Source organism: Nannospalax galili, unplaced genomic scaffold (genome assembly GCF_000622305.1).
Source record: "Nannospalax galili isolate Female #2095 unplaced genomic scaffold, S.galili_v1.0 scaffold680, whole genome shotgun sequence".
Classification (NCBI taxonomy): Eukaryota; Metazoa; Chordata; class Mammalia; order Rodentia; family Spalacidae; genus Nannospalax; species Nannospalax galili.
Genome location: NW_008348218.1, coordinates 4,005,767 through 4,026,063, shown reverse-complemented (window position 1 = coordinate 4,026,063; position 20,297 = coordinate 4,005,767). Strand labels below are relative to the sequence as shown.

Sequence of the window (20,297 nt, the reverse complement as noted above, 5' to 3'; positions counted from 1 at the left end):
TTCAGTTGACATGCTTTATTAGATAAAATTTTCCTGGGTATAAAATTTTAGATTGCTATTTTCTCTGAACATTTCATTTCATTATCTACTGACATTCACTGCTCTTCTTAAGAAATAATTTCAAAGCTGGGCATGGCATTGCCTGACTGCAATGCCAGCACTTGGTAGGTGGGGGCAGAGAGTTTGTGAATTTCAAGACAGCCTGGGCTACATAGCAAGACCTTGTTTCAACCAATTAAGCAGTCAAACAAGCACATCATTTCTAATCTAGTTGTCATTAATTTGTGGATATTTTTCTCTGGTAGCTTTTAAAATCTTATTATCCATACTTCCATCATGATGCTCTAGGCTAAGTTCTGGATGGACTTCTCATATTGAAAGGCTCAGTATGTAAAGACACTTGCTGCTGAGCCTGACAACCTCAGTTCAATCCCTGGGTCCTACATGATGAAGAGAGAGAATTGGCACCCACAAGTTGTCCTCTGGCACCCACATACTATGCTGTCACATGTGCACACACAGACACTTTATGCACATATACACACAAAATAAATAAATGTAATTAAAATTAAGAAAAAAGGCTGTACGATATTCTCAGCCACCTTATCTTTATTGTTGTGACATCTGTGTACTTCCTTAATAAAAATTTTCTGATTACTTATGTTCAAATTTCTACCTTTACTCTTCATTTTTCTTTTAAAAAAATTTTATGTATATGAGTGTATTGCCTGAATATTAGGTAGGTGCACCCATGTGGTGTAGTGCCCACAGAGGTCAGAAGATGGTGTAGGATCCCCTGGAACTGGAGTTAAAGACAGTTGGTAGCCACCATGTGGGTGCTGGGAATTGAGCCTGGGTCCTCTGCAAGGGCAGTCAGTGTTCTTAACCGCTGAGCCATCTCTGCTGCTTCCTACTCTTCATTTTTCTCAGCCCCTCATTCATACCATTCACATCTAAAAATCATATATAACATCCAGTTCACTGATTCTTTAGTTGGTTCTAATCTGCTAGAACACTGAGCTTAATAAAAAATATTATTTGCATGTGTATGTGTGTGTGTGTGTATACACACTTGCATGTGTCATGGTTTGTTTGTGGAGGTCACAGAGCAACTTTCAGTAGTTGTTCCTGTCTTCCCACCATGTAGGTCCTGAGGCTCAAACTCATGTCCTCAGGATTGGCAGCAAGTGCCTTTACCTGCTGAGTTACCTCGGTTACTCAAGACCACTGATTTTTAAAAATTTTCAGTTATTACTATTTTTGTTTACACAACTGAGTTGACTCTTAAAAAAATTGTTTTGAAGCCAGACATGGTGGCACACGCCTTTAATCCCAGCATTTGAGAGGCAGAGGCAGGTGGATCTTTGTGAGTTCGAGGCCAGCCTGGTCTACATAGTGAGTTCCAGGACAGCTGGGGTTACAGGGAGACCCTATCTCAAAAAGATAAAAAATAAAAATTAAAAAAAATTGTTTTGAGACAGCTCATGTAGCTAGGTTGGCCTCCAATTCCATGTGTAGCCAAGAATGACTTTGAATCCCTGAGACCCCTGACTTGTAATGCTACTTTTAAGGTTTTTTTTTCTTTTGGTCTTTTTGAAACAGGGTCTCCCTGTAGCCCCAGGTCACCTGGAACTCACGATGTAGACCAGGCTAGCCTTGAGCTCACAGAGATCTGCCTGCCTCTGCCTCCCAAGTGCTGGGTGGGACTACAGACATGTGCCACCTCACCATGCTTAATGTATTTTTTTAAATTAATGAATTAATCTATTTATTTCTATTTTCTAATTTATTTCTATGTATGTATGTGTGTGTGTACTTGTACCATGGTGTGCATGTGGAGGTCAGAGGACAAATTTCAGGAGTCAGTTCTCTTCTTTCACGTTGAGTTCCAGGGATCAAACTTAGGTCATCAGGCTTGCACAAGAAGCACTTTCATAAGCTATTTTATATCTGCAACTTCATAAACACTGGAGCCTAGTATAGGTACAGAGACACAGACATCTAGATCAAAAAAGGAGAATTAAAAAGCCCCCAAATAGGTGTTGGGGAGATGGTGCAGTGGTTAAGAGCATTGGCTGCTTTTGTAGAGGACCCAGGCCTGACTCCCAGCATCCACATGGAGTCTAACAACCACCTATAACTCCAGTTCCAGGGGAATTTGCCAGCCTCTTCTGACCTCTGTGGGCACTGTATGACATGAGTGCACTTACATACATGCAGGCAATATTCATACACAAAAAATAATAAAATATTTTTAAAAGTGCCAAATAAACCATCATGACATGCAGAATAAAATGGCATTCCACAAGGATGCCAGTCTCATTTTAGAGGACAGGTTTTGCAGCAAACTATCAGGAAAATTAGCTATCCATATGCATAAAGAATGAAATGGACTTTATGTGCAGAATTAACTCAAAATGGGTCAAAGAACTAAACATAAGAGGTAAAATATAAAACTTCTATCAGGTTAAAATAGGAGTATTCAGAAATGGGGCCTTTAGGAGGTAATTAGGTCTTGATAGGTGATGCCCTCATAAAAATAATCCCAGAGACCTCTCTCACCCTTTCCACCATGTGAAGACAGAAAAAGACATCTGTCTGTGAACAAGGAAGCAACCCTCGTCAGATACCAATTCCAGCAGCTTGATCTTAGACTTCTTAAACGTCCCAAAAACTAATAAATAAAGTTCAGTTGTTTCGGTTATCCCACTTGTGGTATTCTGTTATAGTAGCCCAACGCACTAAGGCAGAAGCAGAGGCTTTTAGAAGATTTCCTGTAGGCCAGGTTGCACTGAGCTTTAGTTAGAAGGTTACAATCAAAAGGATTATGGTCTGTAGGATGAAGGAAAAGGTCCATACCAGAATATGTGTGTGTAAAATACAATGCTCTCGGCTAACATAGAAGTGTACAAATTGTCAAATGTCTGTTGAACTGGTGATGAGAGAACTGAAGAATGTAAGTTAAACACTACATTGTCTTTCAATGACTGGAAGCTTGAAATAAGTTTTTCTGAAGGGTCAGAGAGTGTTCCTCTATACTGCTATCAGTAAGATCCATCTGCTAATGACACTCTTATTCAACAAAAAGAATGTTAATTAATTTATTTATTTGTATTTTATGCATATGAGTGTTTAGTTTGCATGTAAGTGCACACACGTGGTTCAATTCCTATGGAGGCCAGAAGTTGGGTTGGATCCCCTGGAACTGTAGTAAAGGATGGTTGTTAGCTGCCATGCAGGTGCTGGGAACTGTACCCAGATCCTCTGTAAGAGCACCCAATGCTTGTAAGTACTGAGCCATCTCTCTAGCCCCAGAGCTCATTTTCTTGTGTCTTAATCCAATTTTTCACTTTCCAATTTCTTTAACAAAATTGGATGAAAAATTTTCAAAGAATTTTGAAAGAAAGCATTCTGTATAAGTCAGCAGTCATGAGTTTCTTGTCCTGATTCTGCCATTCACTAAATGCTGATCTGGTCCTAGGCTTTACTTTTTGCATCTGTGCTTCAGTAAGGTGTGTAGTTAGAAATTAGGTGTGTAGTAAATTAGGGCTGGAGAAATGGTTTAGCCATTAAAGGCTCAGGCTCACAACTTAAAATATCAAGAAACTGTAAAATAGTTTGTTCTTACTTCAACCTCTTTTTACTATTTTCAAAATCTGTTTATTCACATATCCCTATATATGGTTCCACATATAGGAATATGTGAGAAACTGCACATTATGTGCAAGCTGATGTCTTCAAGAGTTTGCTAGCTTCCTAAGTTTACCATCTCTATTTCTCTCCTACCTTGCCAATTACACACTATGTATTTCCAATGACAAAATAATGTAAGAAAAATTATGTCTTGAATATTATTGTTTGCTCATATTTTGTTTTCATATATGTCAATAATGGGCCAATTCTGATCCTCTGAGAGTGAATTTCAATTCATCTGATTACTATGCGGGATGAGTGAAATTTGGTAATATTACTATTGATTAAAAATATAAAAATGAAGCCAGGTATGGTGGTGCATGCCTTTAATCCCAGCTCTTGGGGAGGCAGATGTAGGTAGGGATCTCTGAGAGATCAAGATCAGACTGGTCTACACAGTAATTTCCAGGCCAGCTGGAGCTACAGGAAGACCTTATCTCAAAAACAAAACAAAATCAAATCAAATAAAAATGAGTGTCAGAGAAAAGCTTAGGTTGCTGCCAAGCCTGATGACCTGTGCTTGATTCCTGGAATCCACATGGTGGAAGCAGAGAATAGACTCCTACAGAGAATTATCCTCTCATCTCCAAGCTCTCTGTGCTGTGCACTTGTACAATACAGAAAATAAATTTAAAAATTAGAATATAAAAATGAAACAAATCTTGCTGCAAAATAATATTCTTTTCCTATTATATATCCTTTCAAAAGGCAAATTCTAACTCTATATACCATAAATGTTCTAAGCAGTATTTGCATACTGGCCTGACTTTCTGAAAGTTATTACTGACACTCTATTAAGTTTAATTATAAATAGGTCTCAATCATCTCCACTTACCTTTCTTTATGCACTTGTCTATCTCCAGCACTAGTTTCTTACAAAATTAAATATTTTCCATGGTCCAAAAATATTCCCCAAACTCATATGCTAAAGCCTAACTATCAATGTAATGGTATTAATGTAAAATTAATGTATAAAGGCAGAACCTTTAGGAGATGCTGAGGTATGAGGGCAAAGGCTTCAAAAAATGAGATTAGTGCCTTTAAATAAAGATTTTAATTTTTTTATTTTTTGAGACAGGGTCTCCCTGTAGCCCCAGCTGACCTGGAACTCACTATATAGATCAGGCTGGCCTCAATCTAACAGAAGTAACATGAATACCTCTGCCTCCTGATTGCTGGGATTAAAACTGTGCATCACCACACCTGGCTAAGATTCTATTCTTTAGTTATGTGCATATGTGCATGTCTGTGCAGGCGCCTGTAGAGTCAGATCCCCTGGTACTGTAGTTACAGGTGGTCAGTCATGAGTCACCTGATATGGGTGCCAGGGACCAAACTTGGATCTTCCAGAAGAGCAGTATATGTTCTTAACCACTGAGTCATCTCTCCAGCCCCAGATTAATGCCTATTACAAGCATGCAAGGGAGATAGGCAGCCTCTTCTACATGGTGATGCAGTAAAAATGTGTCATCTCTGAGAAAGTAGAGGCTGATCAGCCAAGGAATCTGCTGGTGCTTTAAACTTAGATTTTCTAGCTCTCAGTCTGTGAGGAATATTTTTTTAAAGATAATCGGCCTTGAACTCAAGAACCACTTGCTTTAGTTTCCTGAGTGCTGAAGTTACAAATGCCTTGGCTGAGAAATAGAATTTTGTTCTTTCTTAGTTACCTAGTTTAGTATTATTTTATAGCAGCCAAAATGGATTAATATCATACCCAACAAATATTTACTACCAGGATATTTACATACTTGGAAAGTTTTCCAATGTGTGATAAAATACATTCTTTGTGTATCTTCTTTTATCCCTAAAGTATTTATTTATAAAATAGAGCCGATTACCTAAGTAGGGCGAAAAAACAACAACGCAGTACTGTAACAGGAGTGAAGTCATTATTTGAAATACTTACCACTCTTCAATGGTATCTAGCACCATACAGTTACGATCAGGACTCAGTCCATACATGAAAGATGATGAAGGAATGCCTATTAAAAAAGAAAGACAGAACAATGTAGGAAAATTATGGTGAAAAGGTCCCATTTTCTTTGCTGCCCTCACCATTCATTTATTCTCCTGTTCTACCTCTTTTGCCTGTTTCTATTTTCTCTGTGTCCCTCTCAAATCCTTCCATTCCTTTTCTTCTTTCATTACCCTCATCTCACTTTTTCTCTCCCCTTCGTATACTTTCATCTGCTAGTCAGAGCCCCACTGTCTGCTCACCACTTAGGTAGCATCTAGTTACAGAAAACCACATCATGACAGCAGATGAGCTTGCTCTAGTGTTTTTACATACAACAAAAACGCTGAATGCCAAGTAATACTGCTACTTTTATACCAGAAATTTAATTAATAATCTTTTTAAACAGTTAAGATACATGCTAGGTATTGTGTATATGTATGTATATTTTAATCTTATTTTACCTTCTGTTATTATCTTCTGACAAAACAGACTGAGAAAGTTTAAGAAAGTTGCCTAAGGTTACCCAATTGCAAGTTCACTTTCAGATGCAAGTCTGATGCCTTAATCGAGATTCTAAACCCACTGTTGAATGCACCATTAAAACACTATAATTAACTTGTATCTTAATGACATATTACAATTAGCTTTCATGCTCTTGTGAAGTTAGACAATTTTAACTTATATTTTGATGTCAGTATAATGTATGCTACTAATACTAGTAAGATGTGTGGGATACTAATTCATACATTAAAATTCTTCAAAGAAACACTTGTGTGACTTACTGAAAATTCTAGACCTTTTAATCTTTTCTTGTTAAACTAGTCAAGAAAATCAAAGGATATTTAAAGTACACATTACAGATCAATTTTTGAAAGAAACAAATCACTACTATACAGTTTAGACTCTGATTTACTATTTTGCATATGCTTTACTCAAGAACTTTAAAAAATATTTTATTTATTACTTTTATTTTATGTGTATGTGTGTATTGCCTGCATGCAGGTAAGTGTACCCGTGCTGTGCAATGCCCATGGAAGACAGAAGAGGCTGTTGGATCCCCCGGAAGTGGAGTTACGGACAGTTGTTAGCTGCCATATGGGTGCTGGGATTTGAACTTGGGTCTTCCTAAGAACAACCAGTGTTCTTAACTGCTGAGCCATCCCTTCAGCCCTTACTCAAGGACTTTAATGAAGTGTCTCAGCCCAAGAGATCAAAAAAAGATAATAGAAAATATATTAATAGATACCTTTACATTCAAAGGCACAGAGTTAGAGAAAAATGCTAACCAGGTTGGGAATAAAGCTCAGTGGTTAGATTCCTAGCACTGCAAAAAAAAAAAAAAAAAAGCGACCTCATAAGATATGTAACTTTATTTAATAGTCACTGGTTATGCAAGCAGTGGGACCTAACAAGCACATTAATGAAACACCTTATACTAATGAAATCAGCTGTTCTAGGTTTAGACAATTAAAGAGAGCTAATCTCAATGCTCCCTAGGTGGCAGCATCAGCATCACCGGAAACTTGTTCACAATGTAAATCTTCCCAGACCTACTGAAACTAGGGGATGGACTCAGAAATCTGTGGGCTGACAACTTCTCCAGGTGATGGAGACATAAGTTTCAGATCTACTAGTTTGAGAGAATTCTGAGGAAAGCGTCAAATTACGCTAAATAAAAACTTTCTTTTTTCTTTTTCTATCAGTAATCTCTTAGTGTCACTATTGGAAAAGGAAACCCACTGTTATGTACAATGCTGGGAACCTCATTTTCAGGTGCCATGTTCCTACAGAGGATGAAATGAAACAAAACTACAGGGACTGGAGAAATAGCTCAGTGGTTAAGAGCACTGGCTCCTCTTGCAGAGACCCAGGTTCAGTTCCCAGAATCAACATGGTGGCTAACCACTGTCCTTAATTCCTGTTGAAGGGGATCTGACACCCTCTTCTGGCCTCTGTAGGCATTGTATGACATGGGTGCACTTACCGGCAACACACTCATACACATAAACTAATAAATTTTTAAAAATTTAAATAAACTATGAAAGTAAAGGTGAGGAGGGCAAAGAGTACGTAGTTAATTCATTCATGCAAACAACTCTCAAGCAACTACCTTGTTCCAGGGACTCCTAAGAAAGCAAAGGTAAGGAAGTAGAAAACTGTGAAGATCAGCAATTTTACAAGTACAGTTATGTATCTTAACACAGACTGGTTATTCATGGTATTCATGTATACAGTAATAACGACATGGGTAATAAGATCCTTGTAACAGACTAGTAATACAACAAATCCATGGTTCATCTCCAGTCATTTCCATGCTTTTTAGTGATTAAAAAGTTCCAACTTTTAAAAAAATATATTTTTATTTTACTTATATGAGTGTATTGCCTGCATGTCGTGCAATGACCACAGAGGTAAGAAGAGGGAGTTGGATCCCTCTGGAATTGGAGATATGGACGCTTGTTAGCTGCCATGTGGGTGCTGGGAATCAAACCTGGGCAGCCAGTGCTCTTAACCACTGAGCCATCTCTCCAGCCCCCTCCCCAAGTTTGTTTTAATGTATACTATATGGACAGATTACTCTTAAAACTTTGGGGTAGGGTCTCCTTCAAGTCTAAGGACCTAATTATATATGGTCAAATGAGAGTAAAGCTAAAAGTAATTCACATGCTTAAAAGGCTATCCCAAGATATTATCCCAAGAGTACTTCCATTCCAGCTGCATTGCATCAGGGAGTAATTAAAGTTAAGGAGCCCCCAAGGGTTAGGACTCCCTTGGTTTCCTTCCCTTTGGAATTTACAACCTTTGAAAAAAATATATCAAGTTCCAGGTCATTCTGGTCTTAGAGAAAGGAAAGAAAACAGCTAAATTTCAACCCATCTACTCCCAATACTTCCTTCAACCTTTCCAAATAGACAAATTCCCCACAGCGTGACTGAAATAGAACCACTTTACCTTGGAGTAAAGCAGCAAAGGATAACTTGCAACCTACTCCACAACAAGGATTACCTATGCTTTTATGTATCAGCATTGTGTTATTTTTAAAGCCCAAGTATTAATTACAACAAATGCCTTCCTCTAAGTTACTGGGGTTATGAACATAGAGAACAACAAATGAGGATGTGAAAAAAAAATCAGCATTCAGCCAGACTAAACTCGCTTGCCCTCCTCCCTACACAGAGCTGGCTACCTGTTCAAGGTCCTAGAAATGAGATGGCCCAAAGAGTCTAAACTGTGAAAGCTTATTGTGCTACCTAGTGATGAAAAAGTACAACTGATCAGGGGCTGGAGAGAGAGTGCAGCGCTTAAGAACACTGACTGTTCTTGCAGAAGACCCTGGTTCGAATCCCAGCACTCACATGGCAGCTAACAACTGTCCATAACTCCAGTTCCTGGGGATCTGACAGTCTCTTCTGTCCTCTGTGGGCACTGCATTGCATGACATAGGTGTACTTACCTACATGCAGGTAATATACGCATGCACATAAAATAAAAATAATAAAATATTAAAAAAAGAAAAGTACAACTAATCAATATAGTCCCAACCGAGTACATTCTCTGCTCAGCAGATGAAAATTATACACAAACAGGAATTGGGAATTACTATAAAAGCACAGGGATAAGATTAGTGGCTAATTTGTCATGGTTATGACTTTTTAAAAGACATTAGGGAAATACAAAGAAATAATCAGATGATTAAAGATAATGACTAAATTTTCAAGGGAATAACATAAAACTCCTGGAAGAAAAGGACAATAATAAGAGCAACTTATTTCATCCTTGTAGAAAACACATCAGTCACTTTTCTCAACAAAACTACCCCCGAAACTTGTCACTATCAAGAAGCTAAACAATTCATTTTAGCCAATGTAGAAAAAATACACAATGACAAGCTTCTAATTTGGTCTACCCAACAGTGAAGCAATTTTTCCTCAGCTGGCTTGTTTTCTACTTTAAATGTATTCCTCAGACTTGTCTTTAATGAGGTATGTAGTTACTCTTGCCAGTCAAGAGGTTCCTCTCATTTAAAATAGCCAACCATCTTTTTGTGTTAATTCAAAAAATGAAGTAACAGTTTTCTAAATATCTTGGTTTGGAAATATAGCCACTGACAGTTTCTCACTTTTCTTGGTCTGCAGAAATTTATCTTTTATTTTCTGTGTACGCGTGTATGTCTGCATGTATGTAAGTGCACCCGTGTCATGCAATGCCCTCAGAGGGCAGAAGAGGCCATCAGATCCCCTGAAACTGTCGTTATGGACAGTTGTTAGCTGCCATGTGGATGCTGGGATTTGAACCTGGGTCTTCTGCAAGAACAGCTAGTGTTCTTAACTGCTGAGCCATCTCTTTAGCCCCTAAAATATATTTTTTAAAAATACTTAATTTTGTAATGGACTCAATCCCTATAAAGCCATTAATACACAACTTTAATTCCTTAATAAATTTATCAAATTGTTTTGAAAGAGACAGAACTTTCACTTTAAATATTTTAAATGAATTTAAATTTGAAAGGGTAACAGCCCACCACTTACCAATCTTTCACATCAGCAACAATAATGTGCCTCTACTAATGTTCTATCAAGAATCAATTTTAATATAATTTACCTACATCTGACATTGCATTCCCCTTAGGATTGTACCTAATGTTTGAAAATTCTTCAGGCATGACATGGTGGCACATGCCTATAATCCTAGCACCCGAGAGCTTAGGTAGGAGGATCTCAAGCTTCAGGTCAGCCTGTCACTAACGCTTCAGAAGCAATTTAATAATGTAATGTCTTAAGGCAAATAAACCTGATAGGGATGACACCAAGTAGACCATCTAAAGACAAAGAAAGAAAAGTCTGCAGAAAAGTTACTGAAATACTGGTTAAAGAACAGTTGGCAAATAAATGAACTTGAATGTTCTTCTTGACTGCCATGATGCTACTCTTAGACTAACTGCCTTCTATCTGTAGTTCAAGAACTTCAGTGAATGAATCAGGAGGATTGTTCTGGTTTGAAGCCAGTTTCAGCAACAAAGTGATACCTTGTCTTGAGACAAAAATGAAAACAAAACAGACATGAAAAACAGAAGTCAGCAAACTATGTACTAAGCAAATGAGTTTCTAGTAAAAAATTATTATAGTATTAAAAGATTATTTAACTTAGTTTTAAAGACAAGGTCTGATATAGTTTGGGCTTCCCCTTACTATGTAGCTGAGGGTGGCCTTGAACTCCTGATCTTCCTGCTTCAGCTTCCCAAGAACTGGTATTACAAGTATGTGCCACCACACCAGGATATTTGATTTATTCTTGACATAGATAAGGTAGTATTTCGGGTAATAGTTTGGGGAATCCAAGCCATCTGGTTCCAAATCCTGTCTTTTTTTTAGTAACTGTACAGTATTAGACCAGTTACCTAATCTGTCTGTCTCTTGGTTTCATCAAGTGAGAAATGGGAAAACAACAACAGTATGTTCCAAAAAGTTTGATTCACTTCTTCTTCTAATACATAAATAACACATGCGACATGCAGAATGACCGAATACAGTAAACTTCTATGTAAGTGCTATTATTAATCCATGCTCAAAGAAGTGCTTTTTAGCCTTTACAGAATAATATACATTACTTAACATCCCTCCATTTTTTCTAAATAGTTATATTACTTTTTTGAACTATGAAGCTCCATCTTTTTTTTAAGCATTAAAAGAAAACAGGCATATATATGCTTCCATCTGTTAGGACTAAAAACCTCAGATGTGCAAACAACAATCCATTTGGTAACCTAAATGCTAGCTTTAATTTATTAGATTGGATCTGAAAGATATAAAGAGCCAACAATAGCCAACTAATGAACTAACTTATCAGTAGATACTGTTACTTCATTTCACAAATTAAAAAAACTGATATACAGAAAGATTCCAGGCATAACTGATTGGAATGGACATAAAAGACAAAGAAAATGATTTTCTAGAGAAAGAATGATTGATTTGTAAAGTTGTATCTAAAATTTGTCCTTCTGATATTAACTTAGGTTGCTTCTTTTTCCTTGACTAAATGAGACTTCACACTAACACACTGCTCAGAATGTAAAAAACCTAAGTAAAAATAGACAAGGTTCACTGAGTTTATAGATTTCTCTTTTGCAATTATTTTTATATACTAGCAAATATTTTTATACTATTTTATACTAGCAAATATACTATTTTATATACTAGCAAAGATTTTGTTCTTAATTTTATGAAATATTCATCTATTCTTGATTTGCTCTATTAAATGGTAGAAAATGATGGTAATCCTGTATATATTTATTGAAGAAATATTTGCCTGTATCTTTCCTATATCTAGTTTTAAAAAATATTTTATTATTTTTATTTTATGTGTGTGTATTGCCTGCATGTAGGTAAGTGCACCCATGTTGTGCAATGCCCATGGAGGTCAGAAGACACTGTCGGATCCCCTGGAACTGGAGTTACAGATGGTTGTTAGCTGCCATGTGGGTGCTGGGATTCAAACCTGGGTCCTCTGCAAGAACAACCAGTGTTCTTAACTGCTGAGCCATCTCTCCATCCCCTCTATATCTGGATTTTTACTCATTGTTCTTCCTAAGATCTTACATTAAAATGTTTAGTAAACCTGAAATGTCTTTTTTCAGAAAGGTTTTACTTGCCAGTTCTACAGAGAACACTGCCCTACAACAGCAATTAAGTGTGGACTAATGAAGAAACAAGAGATTGGCAGTCATAAATCTAGTTATGAATTCTAGCTCTGATACTATCTAGCTATTTCAGTTTGTAAAAACTGAAATGTGTTCCTCTAAAAACAGTTTCTTTCTATTCTGTTATTGTTCAATTTGTTTTTAGCAGTGAAGTGGGAGAGTCTCACACTGTAATTTAGAGAAGCCATACATTTTACTACTACTACTACAACAACAACAACAACAACAAAAAAAAAACTCAATGCAGTCCACACATTTTTGTAATTAGAGACCTTTCCAGTGTTGGAGCTCAAAAACTACACCAAAGTATGGCACTCTGGCATTCTGAGTACTCTGAACTTGAGCTTCAGAAATCGTTTCCTTCGGTCCTTCTCCTACCTAATTCCATCTCCCAATTCCTTCAGCCAGGAAACAGGTCACAGAACTCAGTTCTTCTCCAATATAAGTAACAGAAACCAGAATTTCTTTTCCCCCAAACATGCTCTAAGTTGTGAAAAAGACACTCTCTCCCTCTCCTTTGAAGATCCTCACCCCAGATGGGTCCTACCTCATTCTTGGGAGAATGAAATGGTACAAAGGCCAAAAACCTCAAGAGGCAGAGGCTCTGCTGGGTTTTCCTTCCTCAGGCTATTACCATTACACCAAACTCTTTGTCAAATTATTTTTACACAGCTGTCAATTCTTTATTGAATCTACACATAACAGTTTTCTCTGGATGTTTGCAATGTAAAACTTTGATTTAAAAACCACTTTGCTGCTCTCTTGTTAACTTTTTTTTTAAAAAAAACAGGATTGTTACAGTTCTACAACCTTATGATAGGTGAGCAAAGGCACTGCAGCTACCACTATGCAAACAAGCAGTTGAAGTTCATGTTAAACACCCTAGAGCCTTGAAGAGCAGAGTAGTCCCACTGATTTAATATAATACATGTCATTCACTCATATACTTACTCCCTTTAGTTTTGATGCTCAATCTATTAAAGCATCAGTGCTAAAAAAATTATTAAAAGAATGAAGCTTTAACTTTATTGGCAAAAGAAAAGTATTTTCCCTCGTGAGGCATGTTAAGACTGAGTGAATGAGTTACGTATACAGTTTTAGATTTGTGTCCTGGTAAGCTAGTCTCCATTACATCACTCTTCCCAAAAATCCTTAATCTGAGCTATAATAGGTTAAACTTCTCAGGAAAACCTAAAGAATCAAAATATTTTTGTTTATCTAGGGTCTAACAGGCACTAAACAAAGCTATCCAAAATAAAAACTATGTTGGAATAGGATCTGTCTGCATCTGTTCCATTATACAGGCAAAGTCTCAGCTGTTGCAATTACAGAGACCCCTCAGGAGCATCTAGCATTAATTTCAAAGGGCAGTGATTACAAAGGCTTTGCATTCTGTAGATCACACATTTCAAGGATGTAAAATTGTCACCAGACTAGAGGGACTATGTTCACAGGCAAAGTTGCTCATTAAAACAGTTTACTCATGCATGAGTCTAAAATGTATTGAACTTTGCTTAGTTTATTACATAACTCAATCCTACCTTGTAAAATAGAATCTATCTCTGTTAACAATTTCTCACAATCTAACCCTACTGATCTAACTTTACAAAACTCAGTATTGTAAAGCAAAATCAAACCACGGTAGGAAAGCATTTTTAAACACATCAATTAACAAAATACTAATATTCTAGAAATAACTGTTGAACAAGAAGTCCAGTTTTGACCAAGATAAGGTTATTTTTCCATCTTTGATAAAAGTATTTATAGACTTTGAGCAAAACTAATCTCAAATACACAACACATTCAGAGACTATAGCTCAGATTCCATTACACTTATCAGAGCACATTTGGGTACATCACATGCCTAAGTCATCCTTCACAATGGTGAAGATATTCTGAGGTCAAGAAGAGAGGAAATCTGAACACACCAAAACCATACTAAATTAGCATAGTGAAAATCATCAATTTTCTACAACTGGTTTTCAAGCATTGTGAAAATGACTGCTTCCCCGCCTCCCCCCCCCTCTTTTTTTTTTAACCATTCAGGCACCATGTCATCCTGTAGTACTGTACGGATAGAAGTTTATATTTGAAAAGCGCCCAAGTAAATTACTTGGTATGCTGAGATAAAAAATTTCAGAGACCCAAGGATCATTTGAAGAAAAATGCTATTATTTTACAAGTTGCGTAAAACATTTTAATAAACTATAGAAGTAAAATATGGAAAGACATATACTAAAACTGGAAGTGTCATAAGCTTCTAGGGTTAAAATTTTTTAATTAAAAAAATAAAAGTTATGTGTAGCACTATGATTCATTTTTTATTACATTTTTAACAAAGGGAGCATACACACATTTGAAATACTTAAAACACGCTCAGCAAATATAACATTTTTTTGTTTTGTTTTTTGATCAAAGGATTTTAAAAAATGAGCAAAGACAAAGCACACACACACAAAAATCTCTAAATACGGATTTCACTCCTCCAGTTCCTCAATTGTTAAAATGTTCTCTCCTTTCCAAATAGCAATGATGTTCTTTAAATAACACCGAACCTTTTAAACACAGCCAACAAATGAAAGTATTTTTTAAACGTGATCTGCAGGGCACTTTTCTTAAAACTTCTACCGCTTTTATTCCCTTAACACGTAATCAAAAGGAAAATTGCAAAATGTAAAAGGCAAATAATAAATCTCTGGCATTTCTACTTTATACCTTGAAGCAGTCCTATATTCATCTTTTCCCCCAAAGCATACACAGAACTACGATGCTGGGCTGCCTGACACTGTACTTGCAAACCCCATTTTTACATGTTCACATCCTCGGAGTTACCAACATCAACAATAACCTCAACCCTTCCACGTTCATCCCTTCCTCGTAACATCCCTGACGTTCCCTCTCCCATACAGCCACCTCCAAGTCCATGAAGGGGAGCATTTCAAAAGAACTCAACCACAAAGGAAACCGGATACAGACGGCCTAGGAAGTGGCTTGAATTTCAAATAACTGACCAATTCTTTTACTGCATCCACCAAATGACTCTATTATTTCAAGAACTGAGCCAAGAACTCAGGGATCACTAGGGCACACTGAGAGCAACGTCCACTCTGCCCTTACTCGGGCGCGGGGACTGGTGGCCAGGGCCCGGCCCGGACCCTCCGCGCCGCCGCCCTTCCCTACCTGAGCGAGTCCGCGTCCGCGTCCACCCGCTCAAGCAGCTAGACCGCGGGCAGCAGGCGCCGAGGGGCATCTTCCGAGCTCAAGCGCCTCAGTGAGGCGGCGCCAGTCACTGCGGCCCCGCGCCGCTGTCACTCCCTCTCCGAGTCCCCCGCTGCCCGCGTGGGCGGCACGTCCACGAGCCCCCCCCCCCCCTCCAAGCTCACGCGAGCCTCCGGTTGGAGGCCCGGCCTGGAGCTTCCGAGGACGCCCGCCCAGTCGCCGCCCCTTGTCCCGCAGGTCCGGGCCGCGCCGCTGTGGCGCCCCTCGGCTCCCGTCAGGAGCTCCGGGGCTGAGGGTGCGAGCGTGGGAATCAGCGCGCAGCTGGTTCCTTCCCACGCTGTGGCCGCCATAGGCCCGCACTCGACACTGCGACGCGGGTACGGAGTTCTAGTCCCGCCAAGGTCCCCAATAAAAAGCCAGAACTTTCCCCTCGACAGTTTACCCATAAAAACCCTGCCAGCCTCAACCCCGCACCGCATCCACCACAGTCTCCCACAAACCTGGCGTTCCTTGATCCCTTCGGCTCCTTAAAACTCACATCCGAGCTGACTTCATTGAGCGCCAACCACCGTGTAGACGCCTCTGGAAGCTTCAGAAACACGCCGAGGACGACGCCGAGCACGCAACACGTGGAGGAGGTGGGGCCAGGTCTGCGCCTGCGTAGCAGGAGGAGCCAGAGCCTGGGGTCGGGGAGGACTTTCCTGGAAGCCAGCCGCATAGTCGTTCAGCGTGTGGGGGTAAACGCAGCGTAGGTCACGTGCAAGTAGTAGGTCGTCGAGGAACATTTGTGGACCTAACGAATGCTAGCTTTCTACATCCTCTTAGCTCAGAGAGACGAGGTCCAAAGGGATCACGTGCTGAATTGTGTGATGAAGGACTTGGAAGTTTGGCAGTCTTTGTATGTTCCACAACTAAGCCAACATTCGCAGTTCAGAGGTCTGGAGCAATGATATTAAAAAAAAATTTTTTTTTTTTAAATAATTTTAAAAAGTTTATGTGTCTGAGTGATTTGCCTGCTGTAAATACACCACGTGAGTGTAATGCTGGCAGAAGCCAGAAGAGGGTGTGGATGCCCTGGAAATCGAGTTACCAGTGCTGCTTGTCATGTGAATCCTGGGAATCGAACTTGGGTCCTCTGAAAGAACAGCAAGTAAGCCACTGAGCCATCTCTCCAGCCCTGGAACAATGATATTTTCAAAGACCTATTTGGCATTTAGAAAATTAATTCTACTTTACATGCTGGCCTGATTCTAGGGCCTGTAGATCATAGAATCCAGGTCCTCCAACCCAGTCATTCAGATTGAATTTCACAATTGTAGGCCTAAGAGTGACTGTATTCATCACTATTAACAGGCAGAAATGTGGATACAAGGAACCCAAAAGGTGTTTTTCAACAATCATATAAAGCAAAATTTAAATTTATTTTATTATTTGGATATAGCATGGCAAGAAGTAGTGCTTTTAATTCAGTCTATGAGCTGAGTATGATGGCAGTGTGTTTAATTCCAGCACTTGGGAGATAGAGGCAGGTGGATCTCTGTGAGATGGAGGCCAACCTTGGTCTTCATAGTTCCAGGACAGCTGGAACTACAGAGAGACCCTATCTAAAAATAACTCACGAACCCCACAACCTCCTCAACCCCCCCCATAACAACAAAGAAAGCATTTCTGCTATAACAATTCAGTCTATGGAAAGGTTTTGTTTTTACCTAGATTAAAAGGATCAGATGTGTGAACAACTTTACTCTGCACAAAAATGACAATATTGGGGACTGGAGAGATGGCTCAGTAGTTAAGAGCAGTGCCTGCTCTTGCAGAGGACCTAGGTTTGCTTCCCAGCACCCACATGGTGGCTGGCAACCTCCATAACACCAGTTCCAGGGGAATTCGACCCCCTCTTCTGACCTCCGTGGGCATCGCAGGACATGGGTACACTTACATACATGTAGGTATGTATGCACTCATACACATAAATAATTTTTTTAAATGACATGTTTGCTTCTTTCACTCTTAAGTTCAGTTGAGTGGAGAAGAGAATCTTAACTTTCAGGAGATCTTATCCCCCAAATAAACACTAAGAACTATTGAATTATATTTATAATTCTATAGACTTTTGTACTTTTAAAAATATTTTAAACTCCAGATTTACTCTGTCTAATTTTATTGTTCCTTTTAACAATCTATTAGTAAATTGACAAAGTTCAAATTTATTATTCATTTTCTTCCTCATTGGCTATTATTCCTCATTTTAAACCTAAGAATTTGAGTACCTCACAGTAGTATTCCTAGACATTTATACCAAAGTTACCAGTATAAGAATTTCAAAGCAATACTATTAATGATAGCCAAATACTGGAAACAACCCAAAATTCCATCATTAAAATTATGGCCTAATTTATGCATTGGAATATTTAGGAGCAGTGTAAACCAAATATAGTCAAATGCAAAAGCATGCATGAATTTCACAATACTGAGAGGAAATCAGAAAGAAAAGAATACATGAGTTTCCACGTAGACACAGTTTTAAGGTAAGCAAACCTTAAAGTATGTTTTGGAATTTATAATTACCATAGTTAAAGTGTGATTTCCATGGAAATCAGGATGATGGTAACAGCTAAGTAGTTTTCATCAGTGTGTTGTAAGATTTTAAAGGATTATTTTCATTTTTATTTATGTGTCTGTGTGTGTATGTCATGTGTGTGCAGGTGGTCACAGAGACCAGAAGAGGGCGTTGCATGTCCTGGAGCTGGAGTTACAGTTGTGAGCCATCCTGCATGACTGCTGGAAACCAAACTTGGGTCCTCTGGAAGAGCAGCAAGTCCTCTTAACTGCTGAGCCATCTCTTCAGTCCCCTGTGGTAAGATTTTCAACGATGGTTTTCTCCTTTGTGCTTTTCTGTGGTGTCTAAATTTTCTACAGTCGAAATGTAAAAATGAGGTAAAGTGGGAAAATGAGGTTTTATTCTTAAAATGCAGCATTCTCACTTTATCCAATGATGTACTTTCTTTGGTTTCAGTTCCCTGTGGTTAACCATGTTCTGACAATATTGATGGAAAATTCTGAAAAAAAAATCCAACTTGGGAAGGGAAGGGTTTATTTGGCTCATATCTCCCATGTCTTATCTCTGAGAGAGCCCAAGATAGGAACTCAGGGCAGGAACCTGGAGGCAGGAGCTGAAGCACAGGCCATGGAGGAACGCTGCTTACTGACTTGCTCTTTTGACTCATGCTCAGCCTGCTTTCTTTTTCTTTTCTTTTCTTTTTTCTTTTCTTTCTTTTCTTTTTTTATTTTTTATTTTTGAAGCAGGGTCTCCCTGTAGTCCCAGCTGTTCTGGGACTCACTATGTAGACTAGGCTGGCCTTGAACTCACAGAGATCTGCCTGCTTCTGCCTACCAAGTGCTGAGACTACAGGCGTGCACCACCACGCCCAGCTAGCCTGCTTTCTTATACAACACAGGACAACCTGCCCAGGGGTGGTACCACCCACAGTGGCCTGGGCTCTCCACTGTCACTCAGCAGTCAAGAAGATGCCTCACAGACATGGCCACAGCCCAATCCAATGGAGGCAATTCCCCAGTAGAGACTTCATCTACTTAGATGTGTCAAGGTGACAACTAGAGCTACCCAGCACACCCACCGTTCTGGTGTTAGCATGATGAAATCTCATGCTAATCCTAATCCATTCTGCCCAAGACCTGAATTATTCCCTTGCCCACTGTGATGGCTAATCCTGGGTGTCAACTTGATTTGATCTGAGATTAACTGAAATGAAAGAGATCTTCTTGATTGGATCAACTAAAGCCGGAAGACACACCCTAAATGTGGGCGTTACCTTCTGATGGCAGCCGGTATAAAAGACCAAGGCAGAGGAGAACGTTAGGCTTTTTGCGGCTTGCCTTCTCTCTTGCTGGTGAGTTCGTCTTGCTGCCGTAGACTGAAGACTAGCTGATATTTTGGAATTTGTCAGACCTTCAGCACCAGATTGGGACTACTGAGACATCCAGCCTTGTGGACTGAGGGACTACAGATTCTCAGCCTCTCCAGTGTGGTGCAGCCATTGTTGGACTACTCGGACCCTGTCCTGTGAGCTAAGCTGATAAATCTCTATACATATTCATTCTACTGGTTCTGTTTCTTTGGAGAACCCTGACTAATACACCCACCATATCCTCACACATTTGCTAGCTGCTTGACATTGTCATGGCCTAATGGTCAGGGGTTACCCAAAGCAGAAGATCAGGAGTAGCCTAACACTTTGCCACAGTGCCTGCCTCTGTCGTTTCCCTCAGTTCATCTCATCATGTAGTCTTTGTATCATCTCACATGACAAGTGAAGAATGAGATCTTTGCATAGAGATCACATTCACACAACTGTTCTTAAATATATTACAACTTTTATTCCAAGTTATGTTTCATTATGCCTAATTTATAAATTAAACTTTATCGTATAGAAAGAAACATAACTGCTATACACACAAAGGACCAATTAAGTGCCACAAGAGCACTCACTATAAATCTATACCAAACCTATTACTTGTTTACTCCTGTTCCTTTCATTCTTATTTTTCTTTTTAAAATTCTGAAGCAGACATAAAACTGACATTTATCTTCTACATTTTCTATACCTTATTATTTTCTTAGATTTACTGTTCTTTAATTACTTTCTTGAATTGATAGATTAACATATTCATTTTTTTTTATTTCATGTTTTAAGAAAGAAATTTTAAGAC

General features: G+C 38.8%; 1 protein-coding gene across 2 annotated transcripts in view; it reads right to left on the bottom strand.

Annotated features, from left to right (window-relative positions):
* Tex15 (testis expressed 15, meiosis and synapsis associated) overlaps positions 1-16,179 on the bottom strand; it is a 78,609-nt gene extending 62,430 nt beyond the window's left edge. The window contains exons 1-2 of one of the 2 annotated variants that reach the window (XM_029569267.1): positions 16,067-16,179; positions 5,600-5,675 (exon numbers count right to left, since the gene is read on the bottom strand). The gene's annotated coding sequence lies outside the window, so the exon portion shown is untranslated. Of the gene's footprint in view, positions 1-5,599; positions 5,676-15,527; positions 15,682-16,066 lie in introns of those variants that run through there. The other variant, XM_017801073.2, reaches the window with a different exon arrangement.
* Between the last annotated feature and the right edge of the window lie 4,118 nt (positions 16,180-20,297).